Source organism: Herpailurus yagouaroundi, unplaced genomic scaffold (assembly GCF_014898765.1).
Source record: "Herpailurus yagouaroundi ecotype Mexico unplaced genomic scaffold, PumYag 142, whole genome shotgun sequence".
Classification (NCBI taxonomy): Eukaryota; Metazoa; Chordata; class Mammalia; order Carnivora; family Felidae; genus Herpailurus; species Herpailurus yagouaroundi.
The window spans coordinates 24,252,048-24,267,617 of NW_024412397.1; the positions used below are offsets into that span (position 1 = coordinate 24,252,048).

The window sequence follows — 15,570 nt, forward strand, 5'->3', positions numbered from 1 at the left end:
TCTCATTATTATAGGGGCATACTCAATCAAGTCTTGTGGACTGAACTAGTCACCCTAAAGTTAAATCTTAACATGACTTTTTTAAATGATTACTAATGAAGACCAGCACTTTAAAACACGCTTGATTGACTAGTTAAACCTAAATGTCTACCATAATACGCATGAAAAATTTACCATCACCTGATACGAAATGCTGTTTATCAGTTAAAAACACCCATCTTTGTTATAAGAGACCACTGACAACAGTAAAAAAGATGAACACAAATTTTTGAATGGGCAAGGGATTCTAATACTCCTCTCTCCAAAGAATGGCCAATATGCATATGAAATATGCTAACATCACTAGTCAACAGGGAAATGCAAATCAAAAACACAAGGAGATACCACTTCACATTCACTAGGTTGAGTAAAGCAAAAGGGTAGATAATCATAAATATTGGTGAGGAAGTGGAGAAACGGTACCCTCATCCACTGCTGGCGGAACTGCAAAATGGTACAGCCACTTTGAAAAGTAGTTTGACAATTCCTCAGAATGTGAAACACAGAGTTACCGTATGACCCAGGAATTCCACACTTAGCAATTCTACCCAAGATTACTGAAAGCCTATGTCCACACAAAAACCTGTACATAAATGTTCACAGCAGTTATCATTCATAACAGCCAGAAGTGTAATACAAATGTCCATTAACTAATGACTATTTAAATGAGTATATATATCCATACAATGTAAACATTATTCAGTCATAAAAAAGAATGAAGTACCATTACCATGCTAAAACATGGATGAACCTGGAACACATGCTAAGTGAAAAAAGCCAGTCACAAAAGGCCACATATCGTATAATCCCATTTACAAGAAATATCTGAACAGGCAAATGCATACAAAGAAAAAGTAGATTAATGGTTGCCAGAGGCAACTCCAAAGGATATGGAGTTTCTTTTAGGGCTAATAAAATATCCTAAAATTGATAATGGTGATAGTTGCACAACTCTATCACTATATGAAAACCACTGAATTATACATTTTAAAAGAGTGAATTTTAGAGTATATCAATCATATCTCAATAAAGTTACTATTCTTTTTAATGGTTATTTATTTTTGAGACAGAGAGCCGCAAGCCCATGCACGTGGGGCAGGGACAGAGAAAGAAGGGGGAGAGAGATGGTCCCAAGCAGGCTCAGTGCTGTCAGCACAGAATCCAATGCGACACAGGGCTGGACACAGGGCCCAGTCTCACAAGCCATTAGATCATGCCCTGAGCCAAAATCAGGAGTCAGATGCTTAACCAACTGAGCCACCCAGGTGCCCCCCAATAAAGTTGTTATTAAAATGAAAGACCACTTAATTCCTCAAAAGATTTTACCTGTAATACGTAAGTTATTTTCAGCAGAAATCAAAATATAGAAAATGAGTATTAGTGAAGCATCTATCCAATATGTGTGAAACTAAAGTAACTTAGGGGCGCCTGGGTGGCGCAGTCGGTTAAGCGTCCGACTTCAGCCAGGTCACGATCTCGCGGTCCATGAGTTCGAGCCCCGCGTCAGGCTCTGGGCTGATGGCTCAGAGCCTGGAGCCTGCTTCCGATTCTGTGACTCCCTCTCTCTCTGCCCCTCCCCCCTTCATGCTCTGTCTCTCTCTGTCCCAAAAATAAATAAACGTTGAAAAAAAAATTTTTTTTTAAAAAAAAAGGAACTTATCTAACCTTAAGATCCCACATGGAATAAGAAAATGCCATCAGTCTAAGAATAAATGAAGTAAAGCAGGAGTGGAGGCTATACTTTATGCTGAGCTGTTTTTAATTTGTTTGCTGATGATATTCTATTCCATGCCTATTCTGCTTTTATTTTCTTTTGCCATTTACTTGAATCATTAAAAATCTACCCCCCTGGGTACCTGGCTGGCTCAGTCGGTAAAGCATGTAACTCTTGTTCTTGGGGTCTAGTTCAAGGCCCACACTGGGCATAGAGCTTTACTAAAATTAATCTACCCGCACCCCCCCAACCAAATTAATAAAACTAACTCATCAGTCTCTACCAAAGCTTGTTACTCTTCTGATGACTTTTACTTTATTTAATTCCACTCAATTACCCAGCATTGGAAAGCGTGATAAGTCATCTCTGACTTCCTTCTCTCTTTTCCTACCCCCATTACTTCTCTCTTTTACTACCCCCATATTCTCTCACAAAGTTACATGATTCTCTACCTTTGTCATTTCTAGCAGTCTCCTCTCTATTCTCCCTGATGCTGTTGTAGTTTTGGGTCTCCTAGGCATTTCTATCAATCACTTGGTATTTACCTCATGTTCCCCTCTATTGTTATCTGTTTTACATAAATGCCTGTCTTCTCAACTAAATTAGCCCAATACAGAGAACGTTTTCTTATACCTTTGAATAGCAAGCATTTGCCCACATTCAATAAATACATGTTGAAGGTAGATTTTCTGAATAACCCAAGATTACCTGACTGGGGTGGTGGGGTACGTTGGGAGTCAGAGACCTGGGTTAGAATCCCAGCTCTCACACTAAGTAGTTGGACAGATTAAGTTAAACTCTGAACGTGGCTTAAAAGGAGTACACAGAGCTCAAGGGAGAAAAACTACATGAAATGCCTAGCACATAATGTTCAGTAAAAAGCAGCTACAGCGTGAGTACTAAAATGTTTACTGTTTATAGTCTGAGTACTAGAATGTTTACTTTAAAAGAAGATTTTCCCATAACACATTACTCATGTTTCTGTATTTCTATTAAAACTTGTAAAAGAAAATTCAGAAGGGCAAGGACAGAAGTAAATCACTCATTCAGGACTCACAACTCCTCTACAGGAGCCAGGCAAATTATATAAATATCTCAGATTTAAAGAAAAGTACTGAGGAGCACAAGTGCACACCCATCAAAAATGGGTAAACACTATTCACTTCCCATGGAAGTGGCGTTTGAGAATGCTAGACCACTGCTAACCGATCTCCAATGCCCATTTGTATATAAAATCTTATTTTTAAGTATCAGCAACTTATTTGTGGAGAAAGGGGAGGAAGGAAGAGGAAGAGAGAAAAACCACCGTGTATGCCAAACACAACACACCTTCAACTCAAGGCTGGCCCAAGACACTGAGGGGGGCACCTGCTGGGATGAGCACTGGGTGCTGTATGGAAACCAATTTGACAATAAATTATAGTTAATAGCAATAAAAAAAAAAAAGCTGGCCCAAGAGAACCACCAGTTTGAAATTTCTGAATGCCAACATCACAACAATTTTAAGATCTAGACTGAAAGATCTACAGTACAGGGACTGTACTTGTCTCATTCATTAGATGTGCCCAACTCCTAGCACTTGTGAGTGCTCCTTACGGTCAAATGGATGCATTTCTGTATGCACTGTCAGATCCATGCTCGTGCTATTTCTTTTGTCTAAAACATCCAGTCTCATTTTATCCACATGCCTAAGTCCTAGTTATCCTTCAAATTGCAGCTTAAATGTCTCCTCTCCCCACCAATCTGGAGAATGACTTTCCTGGTATGTTTACTGTGTATTCCTGGTATGTTAATTGATTCCCTCCCTCAAATTTAAAACACACCCCAATTACAACCCAACACGTTATATTACAGTTATATGATTACGTCTTTGTCTTACACTGTTGCCACAAATCTAGTTGTTCAAGAAAACAGCAAAACTTTCTCACCTTAGAAATTCCCAGCACCATGCACACTTCCTGACATACATGAGGCAAATATGGAGTGACTACAGCTTTTTTATTCTGTGGCATTTCCTTGCAACAAATTTTAAAGAATACAAAATTTTTGTTGTTAAATTCATTTTCTGATATTACATTCCAAAAGATTTGCACCAATTTATAATTAAAGCATTTGAGTGTAATTATTTCCCCACACCCAGATGTTACCATTCCTAAAACTTAAGCTATTTGGGACCTAATGGTATCTTAGAAACTGTTTTAACAGTTTCCTTTGAAAACTTTCTTAGGCACCATGTTCTTGATTTTACCCTTGTTGAATTCCTATGATCACAAGTGCCTAAAACATAATATAAAGTTCCTTGCATAAAAAATAATACATGGGCTCCTGGGCGGCTCAGTCACAGTTAAGCATCGGACTCTTGCTTTCGGCTTAGGTCATGATCTCATGAGTTGTGAGATCGTGCCTCAAGTTGGGCTCTGTGCGGACAGCCACTGACAATGCCAGGCTGCTTGGGATTCTCTCTCTCCTTCGCTCTCTGCCTCTCCCCAACTCGTGCTCTCTCTCTCTCTGAAAATAAGTACACATCTTTAAAAGATAAAATAATACCAACAGGGATATATACGTGTTTTCCTACGTTAAACAGCTCTGGATTATAATTTTTTACAAGTGGTACAGAATGATAGACAAAGGTACTAGTACGGTATAAACAAAACTGTAAGTTCTGATTAAAACTCTAGCAGTATGACTGGGCAAGTTAATATGTTTTTCAATTATCTTATCTGTAAAATGGGAACAACTTTACAGATTCTCTACAATGCAACAGTGTATATAAAAGCAATCTAGGGGGGCGCCTGGGTGGCTTGGTTGGTTAAGCATCCGACTTCGGGACTTCGGCTCAGGTCATGATCTCACGGCCTGTGAGTTCGAGCCCCGCGTCGGGCTCTGTGCTGACCGCTCAGAGCCTGCAGCCTGTTTCAGATTCTGTGTCTCCCTCTGTCTCTGCCCCTCCCCTGTTCATGCTCTGTCTCTCTCTGTCTCAAAAATAAATAAACGTTGAAAAAAAAATTAAAAAAAAAAAGCAATCTAGGAACCATAAATTGACCAATTGAACAAACACTGTATCTAAAATATGCACAAAGCACTCCAGATACAAAAAGCAAGTAGCACATAATCAGAAAGTGGTTCTCAACTCTACCAAATATCCCATTTTTGTTAACAAATAATTTATATTACCTCCTCTTAGTTATTCTGAAACAAAGTTCTAACACACGTATTTTTAAAAATTTAACAATACTTTAATTATGACAGCATAATTATGACAAATTCACACCTTCCAAGAGAGGTGTGGTGTTTTGGCAACTCCAACAGCACAATGTCACTGCAGATGGTGAGACGGATTTCCGCAAATGGTGAATTCTTGATAAAGTGCCAAACATAACAACTTCAATTTAAGAAAAAGAATTAAGATGGGGTGCCTGGGTGGCTCAGTCGGTTGGGCGTCCAACTTCGACTCAGGTCATGATCTCATGGTTCGTGAGTTCGATTGCCACATCGGGCTCTGTGCTAACAGCTCCGAGTCTTGAGCCCATTTCGGATTCTGTGTCTCCCTCTCTCTCTGCCCCTCACCAACTCATGCTCTCTCTCAAAAATAAATAAACATTAAAAAAAATTGTAAGAAAAATAATTAAGAGAAACTTAATTCCTGAAAAACTGACTATACGTTAAGATGGAGTCAGATAGTAAGCTAGTTATAACATTTTCCTCCTACATGAATTTCTGGGGCATGTCAAAGTGCTACGAGATGCATTGGTAATTCTTCACAGAACCTCACATTACAGGATGGCATCCCTTACCCTCATCTACCAAAGTTCCTCTCACTAATTTCCACAACATCCCTTAAACAGCACTACTTACTCCACTGAGAACCACTAATCTAGAAGACCCAAAATATTACTACACTAAGTAAGAGATGCTAATAGAGGTAGGTACTAAAGTGATTCAGGACCATAAGTGAGAAAGGATGGAAGTCCAGAGTTAAAGCAAGTCTGAGCATGATGTATCAGGCTAGGCTAGGCTAGGCTGCAGCAACCACCAACCCTCAAAATATCAGTGGCTTAAAACAAAGGTTTATTTTCTGAATAAACTAAACTATATGTCCATCACAGATAAAAAGGTCACTGCTCACTAACATCTTTCAGGGATCAGGCTAACAAAGACTCCATCACTACCTATGTCCTTAAATGGCAAGAGGAAAGATAGGATAACTCACGTACTGTCTTTTAAAAAACTTTTTTTAGGGGCGCCTGGGTGGCGCAGTCGGTTAAGCGTCCGACTTCAGTCAGGTCACGATCTCGCGGTCTGTGAGTTTGAGCCCCGCATCAGGCTCTGGGCTGATGGCTCAGAGCCTGGAGCCTGTTTCCGATTCTGTGTCTCCCTCTCTCTCTGCTCCTCCCCCGTTCATGCTCTGTCTCTCTCTGTCCCAAAAATAAATAAACGTTGAAAAAAAAAATTTTTTTTTTAATAAATAAATAAATAAATAAATAAATAACTTTTTTTAATGTTTATTTATTTTTGAGAGATAGAATATGAGTGGGGGAGGGTCAGAGAGAGAAGGAGACACAGAATCTGAAGCAGGCTCCAGCTCTGAGCCGTCAGCACAGAGCATGACGCGGGGCTCGAACTCACGAACCATGAGATCATGACCTGAGCTGATGTCAGAAGTTCAACCGACTGAGCCACCCAGGCGCCCCAACACATACTGTCTTTTAAAGGCTATCACTTCTGTTCACATTTGATTGGCCAAAGTTAAAAGGCCACGTCAGTGGTTCTCAACCAGGAAAAAACTCTCTCAGGGGACTTTTGGCAATGTTTAAAGAAATTTTTGATTGTCACAACTGCAATAGGGAGGTAGGAGGAAAAGTACTACTGGGTGTCAAGTAGGTAAAGGCTAGAGCTACTGCTGAACATCCTACAATGCACAAGACAGCAACCCACAACAACAATTTAGCCAACCCAAAATGTCAACAGTGCTGAGGTTGCGACACCCTGGACTATGCCTAATTTCAGTGTGGGGGAAGGAGGCAGAGAAGCACAATACTACCATGTGCCAGAAGAGAGCCATCAGAATACTGGTGGAATAATACTAATAACTACCACACGTGAATAAGAATTTGCCAGGCTGCAGGAAAATCCAGACAAGCAGAGGGATATAGAGTGCAGATGTTTTGTCTAGATTCATCATTAGGAAAGGGGAAGAAATAACAACATTAGATTTGCATTAGAAAGAAAACTACAGTAAGAACATGGAGAATAACTCTGGAAAGGGAAACAGAAAACTAGTCAGGAGACAATGATCAGAAAAGTGATAGGTTGGGGCATGGGCAATAGAAACAAAGGGAGAACCAATATTTCTAGGTAGAATGGACTAGATTTTTTAATCAACTAAGTATAAAGGGTGAAAAGAAGGGAGAGTCAAAAGAGGACCCATTTCTTAGTTAACTAAATGATAAAGAAAGAATACAAGATTTTAAAAGGGTAAATAAATTCAGTTTTAAATATAGTGAGTTTGAAGAGCTCAGTAGGGAAGGTAAGCCTATTTAAAAGTCTCTAACATACAACTATTAGATGAAGTCTCTGTAATAGAACAAACCATCCCATGATGACAGGGGTAATGGGAGGTAAAAAGTCAGCAAAAGAGATAGAGGCTCCCTTACATCTACCCACCTATTGTGTTATGTCTCTAGCCTTGCTCCTGCTATATATCATAAGCTATACTGACCACAGGTCTAACAGGAACTCCATGAACTATAGAGCCAGACAACCAAACTAATTAAGATACTCTCTAAAACAGCAAAGATGAATGCTGGCCTGAGAGGTTCTCATGGGAATTCACAAACTTTAGTTAATGAATGTTGACATTTTTTTATTCTCAGATGGCTATTTACTTTTGAATTATTGGCACTATTATACATATGAAACAGATTTTCTAAAAGTTATAGGTATTTTGATCAATGATCAATAAACTAGTTAATATGGGAATATGAGACAAATGCTTATGTTTAACAAGGGGGAAAAAAGCCTGGCACGGTGAAATATCACTAGAAAGAAATTCAAACTATAGGTTTACAAGCAGAAAACATAAAAAGGTTGCGCAGGCTTAGTTCAACTGCCTACAGCAGAAGTTATAGCCTAGTTTCTAAACAGAGGAAAGTCTAAGAATTGAAGTTCCTTTTTTTTTAACATTTTATTTATTTTTGAGACAGAGAGAGACAGAGCATGAGTGGGGGAAGGGCAGAGAGAGAGAGAGAGACACAGAATCCGAAGCAGGCTCCAGGCTCTGAGCTGTCAGCACAGAGCCCGAGGCGGGGCTCGAACCCACATACCGTGAGATCCTGACCTGAGCTGAAGTCGGACACTCAACCGACTGAGCCACCCAGGTGCTCCTAAGAATTGAAGTTCCTTAAACTTAGGGCAACGGGAGAAAAACTCCAAAGAGCACAAAGGATTAAGTGCACAAGTATAAGTGATTATAAAATCTCAGGTGCAAATAATACAATCAAATAAAAAGAATGTTTTTGTGCTAACATTTAAGATGTTCCCCTACAAGGGGAAACGACTGGGTGGCTCAGTTGGTTGAGCACCTAACTCTTGATCTCCTTGATTTCGGCTCAGATCACGATCTGACGGTTCAGTTCATGAGATGGAACCCCGCGTTGGGCTTTGCGCTGACAGCACAGAGCCTGCTTAGGATTTTCTCTCCCTCTCTCTCTGCTCCTCCCCTGTTTGCGCTCTCTCTCTCTCAAAATAAATAAACTTAAAAAAGAGAAAGATGAACTACAAGGGACAAATTTAGAGATAAGCTTCTTGTTTACCCACTGGTCTTGGGTAAGTGTCATACTGGTATACCAGCTTTACCTTAAATAATCTTATTTAAAAATTAACTTTGTAACTAGACTTATTGTGGAGATATTTTTATAACAGATAAAAACATCAAATCACCATGATATACACCTGAAACTGATAGGATATGATATGTCAATTATACTTCAATTAAAAAAAAAAGTTTGCTTCGGAGCACCTGGGTGGCTCAGTCAAGTGTCCAACTTTGGCTCAGGTCATGATCTCACAGTTCGTGAGTTCAAGCCCCGTGTCAGGCTCTGCGCTGACAGCTCAGAGCCTAGAACCTGCTTCAGATTCTGTGTCTCCCTCTCCTTCTCTGTTTGATAAACAGAATTTTTAAATAAACATTTTTTTTTTAATTAAAAAAAAAGTTTGCTTCAATGGGGACTTAACCTCTCTGCATTTCTGGGTTGCATCATCTGGCCCCTTTGGTTGCTGTGCCAGAAATGAGATCCCATGCCCCACCACACAGCATCTCATCCAGGTCCCAGAGGAGGAGGAGAGGCCAGAAACTCAGGGTGACAACTGATCAGTCAGGCTCTGCAGCAGGTCTCAGTGAATGGTCACCTCCAGGTAGTGAAACCATGTAGTCCCAAACAGAAGAGGAAGGCTGGAGCAGCAGCTGAAACAGAACAAGCTGCCAAAGCCGCTAAAGAATCCAGAGAATCTTAGAAGGAGCTTAAGATGTGCCTGATCTGAGTATTTCATATCAGAGTTTCAAATACTGTTACTGACAGGGTGTTACAGGCTAAAAGGTCTCTCCCACCCAAATTCATATGTTGAAGCTCTAAACCCCAAAACTCCATCAGAATGTGACTATATTTGGAGACAGAGCTTTAAAGAAGTTAATTAAGGGGGTGCCTGGGTGGTTCAGTGGGTTAAGCGTCCAACTCTTGATTTCAGCTCAGGTCATGATCTCACAGTTCGTGAGTTCGAGCCTTGCGTCGGACTCTGCACTCACAGTGCAGAGCTTGCTTGGGATTCTCTGTCTCCCTCTCTCTCTTCCTCCCCCACTTGTTCTCTCTCTCTCAAAAAAAATAAATAAACTTAAAGAGGTTAATTAAGGTTAAAATAAATTTCTATTAAGCCAAAAAAATTAACATTTTTCTAGATTCATAATAGAAGTTAAAAGAAGAAACAACAGGGGCTACCTGGGTGACTCAGTTGGTTAAGCATCCAACTCTTGGTTTCGGCTCAGGTCAGGATCTCACCATTCGTGAGTTCCAGACCCATACTGGGCTCTGTGCGGACAGTGCGGAGCCTGGTTAGGATCCTCTCTCTCCCTCTCTATCCTTCCCCTGCTCACTCACGCTCCCTCTCTCAAAATAAATACGCTTCTAAAAAAATTAAAAAAAAAAAAAAAAAAGAATCAACGAAGTCCTCTATGTGAATGTGACACCTGTTTTTTGTCTGCCAACTATCCTGAAATTGATTTTCCAAGGAGAATCTCCCCATCTGGGCAGGTGGGACGATCCCCAGGCTGACTAACCAGAGCCACCTCCTAGCCATATTAGTTGCTTCTAAGATGGGAAAGGACCCAAGTCAGATCAATGACACAGCTCCAGGACTTCTGTTGGAACTGCAAAGGGAAAAAAAATCTCTCTCTGCTGGGCTTGACACTGGAAGTAGTTATCCTCAACCTGACCCAAGACTTAAACTAACAGAAAGGAAAGCAAATACAAGACAATGAGTCCTGATGATACTGGCTGGTTGTGACCCACGATCTGGCACTCTGAGGCCAGCTCTATTTTCAGACCAAGCCAAGGAATTCCCCTTTTGACAAAAATTTGGCTGATACATGTTTTCCAGTACATAATTACTAAGCAAAAATTGACTTAACATTCATAGAAATAACAGCGATATAACACAAACCACATAAAAAGTGGAACCAATCATAATCCTGTCAACAATAGACAATTAATAACCTTAAAAATAGCAGTTGTCCAGGGGGGTCTGAGTGGTTCAGTCAGTTAAGCATCTGTCTCTTCATTTCGGCTCAGGTCATAATCTCATGGTTGTGGGATTGAGCCCCACATTGGGCTCTGCATTGCGAAGGGAGCCTGCTTGGGATTCTCTCTCTCTCTCTCTCTCTCTGCCCCTCCCCCACACTTGCTCTCTCTCCCTCCCTCTTTCAAAGTAAATAAATAAACATTAAAAAAAACACAGCAGTTGTCAAACTGTCTGGTTTCAGGTCCCCTTATTTACATTCTTAATTACTAAGAATTCCAAACAGCTTTTGTTAATGTTTCTTTCATGTGCTAAAGCTAAAGTGTTTAAACATGCATTTTATTAAATTAGTTTAAAATAATAAGCCCATATGTGTTAATATGTTGTATGAAAAATAACTATTTTCCAAAACAAAAACATCAGTATTCAGAGTGACATTGTTTTCCATTTTTGCTAATTTCTTTAGTATCTAACTTAAGACAACTAGATTCTCATCTTTGCTTCTGCACTTTTTTATTTTATTTATTTTTTTAAGATTTTCTTTTTAAGTAATCTCTACATCCAATATAGAGCTCAAACGTACAAGAGTCGCACATTCCACCAACTGAGCCAGGCAGGTGCCCCTGCTTCTGCATTCAATCTGTTGTTTTGGTTAAAGAACATGAAGAAAATGTGCCTCTCACACACACATACTTGGAAAAGGGAGGAGTATTTTAATAGCATGTTAGATCATAATGATTATTCATCTTTTATTCAACACCAAAATGCACCAAATGGCAATCGTTAAAGGTTAGCTGCAATGTGAAATCTGAAACCATATCAACGAACTTCTTGGCTCTGTTTGGTGTATACTGGTGATATATTGGTGATGTATCTTGTAACATCATGCATTGGTCACTAAAAAGTACTGGTTCGATGAATTACACAGATCTTCCAAATGCTGGCACACTTCCTTACACAACATACATCTTTTAAAAATCACATTCCTTAATATCATCACCAATCTCATCAGAAAAATCTTTAAGTATTACACAGCTGGTGTAATGATCTGCCCATGGTGACAGACACAAGTTTTCAAATCTAATTTTCACCTGAAAGAAAGATCAGGATTTTATCATTGGCAACAGCTAGTTATTCTCGAGTGTCAGGCCCACTTCATTAATTTTCAAGGAAATACCTGACAAATATCCAAGTATGAGAAAATATAGTTCATCTCAGTCAGTTTTAAGTAAAAATAAAAGTGGTATTCCATTCAAAAAAAGTTAATTTACCTTGCAGCTCAGCCACACAAGTACTGTTCCTAGAGATGAATCTTGTACTTGGATGTGCAGAAGTATTTTATGGACACTTCCACTGAATCACACAGAGTATTAAAAAGATATGCACTCCAGAGTAGAGATTTCAAAAATAAAACTTATTACTGCTTCACCAAGGCTTTTCTTAAGTGAAACAAGACTTTTTCAAACGCTTAAGATGTGTTTGGCTGTGAAGAACAAGTAAAGATTCATACAGTTTAATGCCACTGCCCTGATTCATGCTAAGGTACAAGCGGTGTGCCACCCACTTCTTCACCATCAGTGCAAATATCAACACAGAAATACAGCAAGTAACATATTTTATTATAAAAATAATTTTGATGGGGCGTCTGGGTGGCTCAGTCAGTTGGGCATCCAACTTCGGCTCAGGTCAGGATCTCATGGTTGAGTTTGAGCCCCACCTCAGGCTTTGTGCTGACAGTGCAGAGCCTCCTTCAGATTCTGTTTCCCTCTCTCTCTGCCCCTCCCCCACTTGTGTTCTCTCTCTCTCTCTCTCTCTCTCTCTCTCTCAAAATTAAATATTAAAAATAATGACTTCATGAGCCCCCTAAAAGAAAAAGGCCACGGGGACCCCAGGATTTTGTGGACTACACTTTGAGAAACACAATTTTTAATTTTTTTTAATGTTTATTTATTTTGAGAGAGAGAGCAAGTGGGGGAGGACAGAGAGAGAACCCCAAGCAGGCTCCACGCCATCAGCCCAGAGCCCAATGTGGGGCTCGATCTCACAAACCATGAGATCATGACCTGAGCCGAAACCAAGAGTTGGACGCTCAACTGACTTGAGTCACCCAGGTGCCTTGGGAAACACTGTTCTAAAAACTGAATTTTAATAACTGATAACTGAAAAATACAATTCCTAAAACCTTTGACACAAAGGAAACTATCAACTCATGTAGCTTATTCTTTCAAAAGAGGTGTTTCAGAATCCCCTGCAGGTTAGCCCAGTCCTACTAACTATGTACCAGGAATGGGGCCCTACCTTTAAATAGCACTCTAGGGGCGCCTGAGTGGCGCAGTCGGTTAAGCGTCCGACTTCAGCCAGGTCACGATCTCACGGTCCGTGAGTTCGAGCCCCGCGTCAGGCTCTGGGCTGATGGCTCAGAGCCTGGAGCCTGTTTCCGATTCTGTGTCTCCCTCTCTCTCTGCCCCTCCCCCATTCATGCTCTGTCTCTCTCTGTCCCAAAACATAAATAAATGATGAAAAAAAAAAAAAAGCACTCTAAGAGTTTGAGGTGCTGTCAGTTTCAGAAAGCACTGATCTAGCCTATGCTAGTCTACATACTTCACTTTACAAATTAGCAAAAAGACAGTGAAACAAATTGCAGTATCATGGATATATGCAACTGATAAAAAAGACTAACTGCACAGGGCACCAGGGTGGCTCGGTCAGTTAAGTGCCTGACTTTGGCTCAGGTCATGATCTCACGGTTTGTGAGTTGGAGCCCCACGTCAGGCTCTGTGCTGATAGCTTGGAGCCTGCTTCAGATTCTATGTCTCCCTCTCTCTGTGCCCCTCCCCTGTTCGCGCTCTCTCTCGAAAAAATAAACATTTAAGAAACTTTTAAAAAAGACTAACTGCACAAAAGTTACATCATTTTTCTTTAAAACTCGCTGCTTAATTTCAACATGTATACACACGAAATTCTTCAACTAATTTAGTGGGACATATCTATGACAGAGATGTACCTAGTGTGTTTGTGTACAATGATACCTGGTTTATCTTACCACATTAAGTACTACTTCCGGCCATCCTTTCACCAAATTACTGAATTGTTACAATGATTAGCATCTGTTGATATGCTCTAGAATTCACTAATGAATACCATTGATAAATATCCTTCATAAAGTTTTACATTTAGAAATATATTTTGCTCTTTTCATGCCTATTGTGGCCATGCTTGTGGTCCCAAGAAGCCTCTGAAGCATGTAGCAGCTCCAGAGCACAGGATGCTGGATTAACTGATTGGTATGTTTGCCCCTCATCCATCTACCAGTCCCCATAAACTGAGAGATCATCTCCTTCTCATTATTTCCCTAAAGATCAAACTAGGTATGCCCTAACAGGATGTGAAGTAAAGAAGATCTGTATGTAGTGTTTTATTAAGATTGATGACAAGGTCCACACTGATACAACCTACCCTGCTGGTTTTACGGATGTCATCAGCATTGACAAAACTGGGGAGAATTTCTGTCTCATTTATGACACCAAGGGTCACTTTGCTGTTCATCAGATTTCACCTAAGGAGGCCAAGTATAAGTTGTGCAAAATGAGAACGATCTTTATGGGGATAAAAGGAATGCCTCATCTGGTGACCCATGATGCTCTCACCATCTGCTATCCTGATCCCCTCAATCAAGGTGAATGACACCATTCAGAATGTTGGAGACTAGAAAGATTACTGATTTCATCAAGTTTGATACCGGTAATCTGTGTATGGTGACTGAAGGTTCTAACCTGGGAAGAACTGGGTCACGTGAAAGATGCCAATGGCAACAGCTTTGCCACCCAGCTCTCCAACATTTTTGTTAATCACAAAGGCAACAAAACATGGATTTCTCTTCCCCATGGAAAGGGTATCCACCTCACCATTGCTGAAGAGAGAGACAAGAGACTGGGGGCCAAAAGAGCAGTGGGTAAAATGGTCCGTAGGTGATGTGATTGGAAGTCTTTATACTTAAAGATCATATAGCATGAAAAAAAAACCAGAAATACATTTTGACTTGAAAAAGATTGAATTCGGGGCGCCTGGGTGGCGCAGTCGGTTAAGCGTCCAACTTCAGCCAGGTCACGATCTCGCGGTCCGTGAGTTCGAGCCCCGCGTCAGGCTCTGGGCTGATGGCTCGGAGCCTGGAGCCTGTTTCCGATTCTGTGTCTCCCTCTCTCTCTGCCCCTCCCCCGTTCATGCTCCGTCTCTCTCTGTCCCAAAAATAAATAAAAACGTTGAAAAAAAATTAAAAAAAAAAAGAAAAAGATTGAATTCATCAATATTAAAATATAGAAATCATCCCTTACTACAAAAAAACACAAATATTCAGTAGCAGTCCTTTTAAAAAAAACAAACATAAATGATATGCATTCTAAACATGCAAATTGGGATTTGACAGATTTTAAGTAAATTACTCCGGTGCATCAATGACTGCAAAATAAAGCTGGTACCATATTAAAGCAATAAGGATAAGCATACTAAAATATCCAAAGCCTATAAAATCAAGAGCTATTTTTTTTTAAATATATAATACAGATTCCCATGCCTCCTCCACTCAATTCCCATTCTGAATCTGTGTGTGTGTTGGGATGGAGCATGGGAGGAGAGAAATAAAGCTCTTCCAGAGATGGAGATGCAACCACTCTTCAACTAGCACTTGGGAACTACTCCCGGTGATGTAAATGAACTGGACATGCCCTCCTTGGATGATATAAAAAAATGCTAACTGGTGGGGCCTGCTGAACAACTGTCTCCCAGTGTTTAAGTTAACTCCTGACAGCAAAAAGGTGCAGCTTGCCTCTCAGAACCAGTGAAGTGACTAGTTAACTGGTGCCTAGAAAATGTTATGGCTTCCAAGCAGATTAACCTTCCCCCCTTGAAGAACAAATTCCATTGGGAGTTTAGATGGTAATTTTGGCACCTACACAAAATCCTAAATCTCTAAAAGGAGCCCAAGTAAGTATTTTAGAGTACTTGGCCGGCCGGGGGGGGGGGGGGGGGGGGGG

The 15,570-nt window shown here is 40.3% G+C and overlaps 1 protein-coding gene and 1 pseudogene across 5 annotated transcripts in view; one reads left to right on the forward strand and one right to left on the reverse strand.

Moving 5' to 3' along the window:
- The window catches only part of SMAD4 (SMAD family member 4), a 111,386-nt gene that overhangs the window by 43,086 nt on the left and 52,730 nt on the right, over positions 1 to 15,570 (reverse strand). The gene's annotated exons all lie outside the window — the stretch shown is intronic.
- On the forward strand, positions 12,014 to 14,512 carry LOC121032702 (40S ribosomal protein S4, X isoform-like; annotated as a pseudogene).